The sequence below is a fragment of the Panicum hallii genome, chromosome 2, assembly GCF_002211085.1.
Source record: "Panicum hallii strain FIL2 chromosome 2, PHallii_v3.1, whole genome shotgun sequence".
Classification (NCBI taxonomy): Eukaryota; Viridiplantae; Streptophyta; class Magnoliopsida; order Poales; family Poaceae; genus Panicum; species Panicum hallii.
In genome coordinates this window covers 53,977,149-53,987,311 of record NC_038043.1, presented here as the reverse complement: position 1 = coordinate 53,987,311, position 10,163 = coordinate 53,977,149, and the positions used below count along the sequence as shown (strand labels likewise).

The 10,163-nt window shown below is 53.3% G+C and overlaps 1 pseudogene; it reads left to right on the top strand.

Moving 5' to 3' along the window:
- Positions 1-5,307: 5,307 nt before the first annotated feature.
- Positions 5,308-9,441, top strand: LOC112881312 (annotated as a pseudogene).
- The last annotated feature ends 722 nt before the right edge of the window (positions 9,442-10,163 follow it).

Genomic DNA, 10,163 nt, shown 5'->3' with positions numbered 1-10,163 from the left:
TATATATATATATATATATATATATATATATATATATATATATATATATATATATATATATATATATATATATATAAGGCTATCTCCAGCGATGTCCTCTAAATTCCATCCCCTATTTCCATCCTCCATATCAATTTCATTCCCTATACCAAACCTAACTCCAACGATATCCTCTATTTGCATCCTCTATACCCCACAATCTCAATTTTTTTTTATTTTTTCCAACCGCCCGCCGCCCCGCCCCTCCTCTGCCTCCGCCCGGCCCCCCCTCCGCCCGCCCGCCCCCTCCTCCTCCTCCTCCTCCGCGCCGCCCGCCCCCTCCTCCTCCTCCGCCCGCCCCTCTGCCTCCGCCCGCCCCTCCTCCTCCTCCTCCGCCCGCCCCTCCTCCTCCTCCTCCTCCTCCTCCGCCCGCCCCTCTGCCTCCGCCCGCCCCTCCTCCTCCTCCTCCGCCCGCCCCTCCTCCTCCTCCTCCTCCTCCTCCGCCCGCCCCTCTGCCTCCGCCCGCCCCTCCTCCTCCTCCTCCGCCCATCCGCCGCGCCCGCCCCCCCTCCTCCTCCGCGCCGCCCGCCCCCTCCTCCTCCTCCTCCTCCGCGCCGCCCGCCCCCTCCTCCTGCTCCGCGCCGCCCGCCCCCTCCTCCTCCTCCTCCTCCTCCGCGCCGCCCGCCCCTCTGCCTCCGCCCGCCCCGCCCCCTCCTCCGCCGCCCGCCCGCCCCCTCCTCGGCCTCCGCCCGCCCCTCCGTCCGCCCGCCCCCCCTCCTCCTCCTCCACGCCCGGCGCCTCCCCTGCCGCGCCGCCCCGCGCCGCTACCGCGCCGTCCCGCGCCGCCCCCTCCTCCTCCGCGCCTCCCCTGCCGCCCCTCCTCCTCCGCCGCCTCCTCCTCCTCCGCCCCCTCCTCCTCCGCGCCCGGCGCCCGGCGCCCGCCCCGCGCCGCTGCCGCGCCGTCCGGCGCCGCCCCCTCCTCCTCCGCCGCCTCCTCCTCCTCCGCCCCATCCTCCTCCGCCGCCTCCTCCTCCTCCGCCCCCTCCTCCTCCGCGCCCGGCGCCCGGCGCCCGGCGCCTCCCCTGCCGCGCCGCCCCACACCGCTGCCGCGCCGTCCCGCGCCGCCCCCTCCTCCTCCGCGCCCGGCGCCTCCCCCTCCGCCCCTCCTCCTCCGCGCCCGGCGCCTCCCCTCCGCGCCTCCCCCGCGCCCGGCGCCTCCCCTGCCGCGCCGCCCCTCGCCGCTGCCGCGCCGTCCCGCGCCGCCCCGCGCAGTCCCGGCAGTTTCTTCCCGCGGCCGCGCGGAAGGGGCTGCCGGAGATGCGCTGGAGGGCAAGGCGAATGGAGGACGGCGCTCCTGACTCCCTCTGTGCGGGACGCAGTCCCCCTCCCCTATTTTACCGCACGCTTTGGAGGCTGCCGCTAGAGCGTCCGTTTGCTACAGTATCCTCTATTGATACGGTAGCGAACCGTTTACCGGCTCTCGCTGGAGATAGCCTAACAGGAAGCTCGCTGTAAGCTGGAGCACGCCTTGTCGCATCGTCTCGGCTTTGCTGTCATGCACACGAAGCTTATGTAAAGTTCCGATCGGTATCACCAATGAACTCGGTAAATCCTTTCCCGTATTCTTTCTGAATGAAATCACTTGCTCTTGAGAGTTGCTTGCAATGCAAACGTCTCCCCCTTTTCCTGCTCCTGCAGGTTTTGCGTGCAAGAATGGCTTAGCACGCGCTGCACGAGGTGACTTTACAACAATAAATATGTCATCAGCGGCAAGTTTTCAGGCTTTTGGCCGGGTAGGATCGGTCCTTGAATAATCGACACATGCGCTGATCACCTCGTGCTCAACCTACTGCAGCGCGTGTGTACGGTGACGTGTGTAACCGCGCCCGCTTGAGAGCCACACGAGCCACGTCCGTTGTGGAAAAAAGAAGGCGGGACGTCGGTGTCCAAGAAGTGATAGCAATTATATATTCTGAGTTTGTCTCGTTGCTAACAACCAACCCCTTTCATTTGTTTTATTTACACTCAGAAATGCACAATATCCGTCAGAATGTGCACGCACTGACTCCTGACTTGCAGCAAGCTTCCCACTATCATATCGTACGTTCATCAGTCATCACCGGCCGGCTCGGGGCTGTACTACAACCGTACCCCTTCAGGTTCACGCAGGCGCTCCTCGGCGCCGGGCCGCTGGTGCGCGTGGACGGCACCGGCGAGGCGCACGCCTTCTGCATGGAGCTGCCGGGGCCCGCCGCCGGCCGGCCTGCCGGTTCCTCTGCGCCGCCGCACACCCGAACATGCGCGACGGCAAGTTCGTGTTCATAGTTTTTTCTTGAACCGGCAGCCGGCGGTGGATGGAGGCTTGCTGCCTCTGCGTAGCTTGGAAGCTTGGCGTTAAGAAATCGCTGGCCTGCTGGATCAAGCTACTCCCGAGACAGACAAGCAAAAGATATGAAGTGAACTCACCTGCCGCGGGCCGAGATGATGATACGACGCCGAGGACAAGGACAGGCTGCTTCTCAACTCCGAGATGATGGGGTATATAGTAAGTAATAAGTTGACCGCGTTTATTAGCCGCCCCCAAGAACTTCTCTTCTCCCCCCTTTTCGCCCAGTAAACTAAGGAAGGCCGATGCAATCCAAACGCGTAGAATTCACTCTTCGTGAATCAGTCACTGGAGAGTGTAGTTGCGTGTTTTAAGTTTGGACATTGGACTATCAATACCTTCATGAATATTTTGGTCCATCCTCTTGGGATGTAGCTAGATTTGTACTGAAAATAGCTCCAAAATACTAATGCAACGGCCATATTCTGGGTATGTATTTTAATACAAGGTGGTCAAAATATTTATGTGGATGCTCATCCGGTGGCTTTGTCCTAAGTCAGCTGTTCCGATTTTGACAAGTTAATAGAAAAATGTATTGATATCTGTCGTACCAAATAAATGCGCTATCAAGATATATTTCATAGTGAATTGAATGAAAGTAATCTTAATTTTGTAGATGTTGATGCTGCTTTATAAACTTGGTCAAATTAATTATGGAACGGAAGGAGTAGGTTCAAATATTTGTACAATTATCATATTTTAGATATACATTTTATACTAAGTGATCTGACGTGGGGGTCAGATGAGCAATTCATTGCGACGAGTGGAGCGAGAAAATAGGAAGAAAAGAAAACTTATTTGCTCGCCCCTACTTGTCGTCTCCTCTATTGTTTTCCTACCTTCTGACTCCCGGCGACCACAGCTCCTGCGTCCCCGTCCTCTAGCCGCGAGGATGACACCTTTGGCTACCACCAAAACTCCATCCCTCCGCCCACAGCCACCCCCAACGGTGCATTGCCGTCTTGCCGTTACCTGCACCCGCCACTACTGCCTCACTAATCCCGTCCTTCCTTATTAACCACTCCGATGAGCCACTCCATCGCCAACCCTGTTTTTTTTCTCTTTTTTTTTCCGGAGGAGTATAGTGTGACATTGCCTTTGGATTACACATATATAGTGTGGTCTGCTTAATTAATTTTCCTTTAATTGGTTGGGAGACACTTTTCTAACGCGCATGATATACACGAGTCATTGAGTCTAATCTGATCGATTTTTTTTTTGACGGGAAATCTGATCGATATTGCCGGCCACGGGAAAGATATGATGTATCCGGCAGGGAGAGTAGTCGTCTCAAAGAGTCAAGAACGCCTACCACGTCCTCTAGTTTAGCTTCATGGTGGCGTGATGTATGTAGGGTATAGTTGCCCATTCGCGCCACCCGGCGGGTTTGATTCGGCCCGGTACGATTGGTTCGAACAGAATGTAATACGCTCAGCAATATTCTTAGCATTGTGGGACACATCAATCAGACGAGATCTATGATCCTCTTCTCTAATTTCCGATCAGCGTTTACATAGTGAGCAACCACACTAAGATAATTCTCCTTAGTATTGCTAGACCATATATCAGAAGTAAGAGCAACGGAGGATAACAGAGGATATAGATTTCAAACACTCAACAAGCTATGCACGACAATCATTCAAGTACTTAGCAAAATCTCTAGTGGTTGTTTGCCTAGAGACACGACAAAATCTAGAATTATTAGCAGCTCTTCAAATGCATCAGTTTCGCCAAAGCCTAAAGACAGGTCAAAACGTGCAATTAACCTATACAACTGAGTACAAGCAACATTAGAACTCTACTCCCAAATGTTAACAGAACCATCAGCTTAAGCTGAGATTGAGCTATAGTAGAATGACCTTTCAAGTGGCCAGTACTATGGGCGGATTTACCCTGAAAATCCTCCTTACAGTGTCTACATTTAGCACCAGTTCGACGTTCCTTGCCATTGATTACCTCATAGATCTCATCGTAGTCGTTCCAAATCTTAGAGTTGGACGCCCTCCTCTTCCTGGAAGTGCCACTGCCACTGGCAGTGCCGGTGCTCACGCTCTCAGACCCGACCAGGTGAGTAGCCTGCCACTAAGGAACTCCCTGGACACCTGCGTCAAGGTCGATGGCCGCATTGCTGCCAAACAACTCCTTTGCATCCGCAGCCAGGTCTTCCTCATCACATCCGCGAAGTCCCATCACGCAACTCATTGTTGTGGAATGTAGAGTCATCGCCGTCAGCCATTGCCGGCCTCCGGTCGCTCAATGGCCTGCACAACAAACAAGTGAAGCAGAGAACAAATCAAGTCAGTAACAGATCAAGAAACAAAATGAGAAAGAAAAGAGAAAGGCGAGCAAAAGGGGACACTGGAGTTACCTTTGGCCGGAGCACCGGAGTTGCCGTCGATGACCTCACCGGAGATAGCTTGGGCAAACCACACTGACTCGGAGAGGGAGAGTAAGATTGAAGAAGAGGAAGACGAAGAAGGTCGAAAAGAAACAAAATAAGGGAGGGGGAGCAGATCTGACGATGAGCGGAGGAGCCGAGGAGACCGGCGAGCAAAAGAGGCCACCAGATCTGACACCACTCGCTCGCGTCGCCACCACTCGGTCTTCCCCGCCTTCTTCTTCTTCAATTCCCGTCACCGGTCACAGGAGAGGGAGGAGTAGGGCTACCGGCGTTGGATCCGAAGGCGGAGGCGGAGGCGAGGCCGCGGGGGAAACGAGGAGGACCGCCGAGGTGCGGAGGAGCTAGATCCGGCGAGCAGATGGGGAGGAGAATGGAGGGGGACACCAAATCTAGGCAAGAACAGGTGGAGGAGGCGAGGGGGGAGGCAGATCTATGCCGGTGATGGCGGCGAGGCTAGAATTTAGGGGGGTAGAGGGAGGTGCGCGATGGGAGGCCAGGCAGCGAGAGTGGGAAACGAGGGAGGCTAGAATTTTAGGGCTGGATGTCTCGCGTGGAGGCACTCGGACTCCCGGGCCTGGCAGGCCTTCCGTGCTTTCGGGCCGGCCCACGCGCCGACACCTTCGAGGCGGCCATCGCGGGTGCGAGTTCGTCTTCCTCGTCGCCATGCCGTTGGAGCACGACCCCACCAGCACCAAGCTACGCTCGCTCGCCGTGAATCCATCCGTAGATCTGACAAGGCCGGCCGGCCGGTCGGTCCTGTTCCATCAGCGTTTCGGAAAAAAACTATGTCTCGGAGCTGATGGCTCTGTTTGGCACAGCTTGTGAACCAGCTTCTGACCAATTTTAAGCTGCGGGCTGGCCAAACACTAGGCTTCTTTACCACTTCCCCCGCCAGCGCTTACGCACCTCCTTCACAAAACGCGCGTACGGTGAGCAGCGGGAGCAGACCAGCTTCTGCAGCTTATCGGCCTCCACCCCCCGCGCCGCCCTCCGCCCCCGCCCCCCGCGCCGGCCTCCGCCCCCGCCCCCGGCGCCGGCCTATGCCCCCCGCGCGGCCCGCGCCGCCCCCCGCGCCGGCCTAATTTATTTGTGTAATGACACTCTATTATGTTATCTAATTTATAATTAAGTTATCATTATCTTATTTAAGAGTAATTTATGATTAATTGTATGATATATTAATTGTTAATAATTTATGAACAAGTTTCAGCTGTGCCAAACAGAGCCTATGACCGGCTGCTTCTTTAACCAGCTGCTTCTCTGGCCAGCTAGCCACCAGCCGGCTTCTGAACAAGTTTCAGCTGTGCCAAACAGGACCGATGAAGCGCTGCGATGACCGATCATGAGAGGCCACCTGCCCACGTGGGAGGCTCCCGGAATTTGCGCGCCGACCGCCGACCTCCATTCATCTTCAATCCAATGGAGAAAAAATAATACAAACAGCCTCTTATCTTATCCAAAAACAAACAAACAGCTTGCCCTCCAACCCCTAATACAAACAAATTAAATCATGGATTCTAGAAAATGGACCGGTGGCATGTTTTCAAATTTGAATACGTACCACTTCACGGCTTCACCACCGTACCTTGTGTTGTCCTTGTCCGAGCCGTGCGCGGTGCGTCTGCTTTCATTTCTGTCATCGCCGTTCGCTAGGAACTGGACCTTAAGTCCTTGAGTCATTTTCCTTACCAAATACATGTGTGATAGATAAGTGACGCAGTCAGCATCTTGACATGAACAACCACACTTCTCGACAAAGATATCATCAGATTGCGATCGGTAGATTTGCTTGCTATCTTAATTTCCACGATCTTCCTAGATTTTAATCGACTAATAAAATTGGGACAAAATCGTCGTGGACACCATCGCATCATGGCGTCATGATCCTGCTATCGCCATAATTTGGCTGGACTAGAAAGTGAGCCGCGAGCAAGATGGTCTCAGAGGATAATTGTAATGAGGTTGCGAATCGGCTCCTGCGTGGGCGGTTTAAGACCTGATTGGCCATGTATCTAGATAAGATGCGTGTGTTTAAGCTAGTTGAGATAGGGATAGCCAGGATTCGTGTCGTAGTCAGTTAGGACTGGTCAGTAGAGGCAAATCTCCGGACTATAAATATGTATCCTAAACTACGAATAGAGAGGAATCAAGAACCATTCACAAATAACTCGCGGCGTATCGCCACCCCTGTTCTAGGGTTTCTCTCAGGTAAGTGCCACGCAGCCACGATCTCGCGTGATCGGGCCTGCAACATCCCTGCATGTTATCTTTGTGTTTCTTGTGCTGAAGCGTTGTTGATGGCGACTAACACTAGTTATCTTAACGTTTATAGGGATGTATCGGCTTTCCATACTATATTCGTGCATCGTTCATAACCTGTAAACGTTTAGCTGTCCTCGTGTCCGATCTCGGGTGTGAGGGCAGCACCTTACTCTGTTTTCGATTAAGCAGATCCAATCCGTTATGGTTAGTCTTTGTTTATCAAAGATCTAGCTTAACATCCGCATAATTAGCCCCTTCAAACGAGTTAAATGATCCGGCAGTATGTTCGATGCTTTGTATTAATCTAAAGAGGGATTGTTCCGGTAATCGGCTCTTCTATTAGTTTTTAGGCCTCTGTTTAGGTTCGTATTCTGTTATCTTTCATATTTGTTAGGCTTAACTACGCGTAGGATGTTCCGGTTATGCGATGAGAGCTTAATCGCCATAGATTGTATTAGCTTATTGATTATAGAGCAAGTTTATATTACCATCTGATATGTGCGTTTCGTTTAGATATACAGATCCGATCTGATACTAGAAGACAATCGGCTCTTTACAACCGATGCCGGGGGGACCACCTGAGGAGCCGATTACGGCTCGGACTAATGTTTGAACGTGTTTGTGCATGCAGGAAAACTAACCGAAATCACTTCTATACCTTCCTGATCAGGTACAAGGTCAGGTAGCACGCCTAGCAACCCAGACGCCAGGACATGTGCCAGATCCTGGGCCGTTGACCGAGGGACCGGGGCCCACCAGCAGTCCTGGGAGCCTCTCGCCGGCTCCTCGTGTTGCCTGTCGCTTCTCGTCGGTGGGTTTTGAACGACAACAGATCCAGGTAACCGCACACCACCGCATGACGATAATCCAACAAGTTTTAATTAAGAGAAAAGTACGGTTTACGCCTTCGAATTATCGTAAAAGTCTAAATTTTATCCTCCAACTACAAAATCGGATAACAGAAGCCATCCAACTATTGAAACCGGGCACATTTAGCCCTTAGATGGTTTTATTTTTTAAAAAAATTCTTATTAGATCTACAAAATCAAAACTAATTCATTTTAAATCAAAAAATACGAAGCTAGTACCAATTCTTTTTAAAAATATAACCTATCTGCTCTATTTGAATTTTAGTTATTCAAAATAAATAGGCATAACTACAAGCAACTAAATACTATGAACATGAATAAATTGGATTTGAATAGCTGACAAGGATATAGGTTGTATTTTTATAATTCTTTTGATATCCATTTTGTATTTTTTATTTAAAATGAATTACTTATTATGATTTTTAGTTTAAATTTGAATATTTTTAATTTTTATAAAATAAAAAATCACCTTCGAAACCATTCAAAGGGCCAAATTTACCCGATTTCGATAGGTGAATGACTTTTGTTATCCGATTTTGTAATTAAAGATTGAAAATCGGACTTATAATTTAAGAGTGTAAACCGGACTTTTCTCGTGCCTTTAACTAATTATCAATACATGTATATGGTTTTGCGCAGGACAAGAACACGACGGAGGCGACGGTGGACGCGGCGTGCATCATCCTGCGGCAGTGCGAGCGCTCCGGCACGGTGAGGCGCGTCATCCACACGGCCTCGGTCACGGCCGCCTCGCCGCTGAGGGAGGACGGCGGCGGCGGTGAGTACAAGGACTTCATCAACGAATCGTGCTGGACGCCGCTCAACCTCTCCTACGGATTCAGCAACGTTCACCTCGACGTAAGCCCTCCCCTAACCTAACTCATGGCCGGGCCCAACCGATAGCTAGGTATAGCTAGCAATGGTGATCCAACAACTCAAACACGTACGCGCAGGCATACGTGTGGTCCAAGTCGCTGTCGGAGAAGGAGCTGCTGCGCTACAACGACGAGTCCAGCCGGGCGTTCGAGGCGGCGACACCATCCAGCCGCACCTGTGGAGCAGCATCCCGGTGATCGTGGCGCCGCTGACGGGCCACGCCGCCCACCACAACTCCCTCCTGTTCCTGCAGGCGCTGCTGGGCTCCGTGCCGCTGGCGCACGTGGAGGACGTCTGCGAGGCACACGCCTTCTGCATGGACCAGTCGGCCATGGCCGGCCGCTTCCTCTGCGCCGCCGGCTACCCCAGCATGCGCGACATCCTCGACCGCTTCGCCGCCAGGTTCCCCGAGGTCAAGATGCGGCTCCAGCAGTACGTCGCGACATGATCATCGTCAGATTGTTCCTGATTTCCTTTGGTGAATTTCAGAATTGGAGTGGTTGATCGATCTCGTGTGGTGATCTGCTGTGTGCAGGGTGACAGGGGAGGGGGTGAGGGTCCGGGCTGACACAAAGAAGCTCGAGGACCTGGGGTTCAGGTACAGGTATGGCGTGGAGGAGACGCTGGACTGCAGCGTTGAATGCGCCAAGAGGCTGGGGGAGCTCTAGGGTGTTGTACCACCTGTACGTGCATGTGCAGATCAGCATGCATACCAGTTGGGATCCGATTGCAGCTACTGTCATACCATATGGTGTATGTGCATCTTTCGTGTGTGGATTTCCGTCGACGACTCCTTGTCCCAAATCCTAATGACTTCTTTTTTTTTTGACAAAAAAAACCATGGCATGTTAGGCCTACTTTGTATTGAGATGAAACTCAGTACAGAAAATACCACGTCAAAAGATAAAATTAGAGCGTACAGTATGGTACTAGTTCCCCGTCAAAAAAGAAAAGAAAATCCCGATACAGATTTGCACTTTTGTTGGGCCGGTCTTCGAAGGAGGCAGACTAGCCCAGCCCAGCCCAGCCTACCAAACAACTCCCCCAGGCCCGTCACTTCTCCACATTTTCCCCACCAGCAGCAGCGCGCGTCTGCCGCCGCCGACGAGGCCGAGCAGCTCGCCTTCGCTCCGCGCAACCCCACCCGGCCGCCCCAACATTCTCGTGACGCCCTGCGGCCCTGCCCGCGGCCGCGGCACCCCGATTCGCGCCGGGGCAGCACAGCAGCGCCCCCATGCCGCACGCATGATTGCCTGCCTGCCCGCTCTCGCCGCGCCTGCTCCTCCTGCTGCGCGCCATTACTACCCTTCGCCCGCGGTAACTCGCCTCGCTCTACTGGCCCCCGTCAGGTGCGCGCTAATCATGCAGCTGCGCTGCGCGGCACCATGTG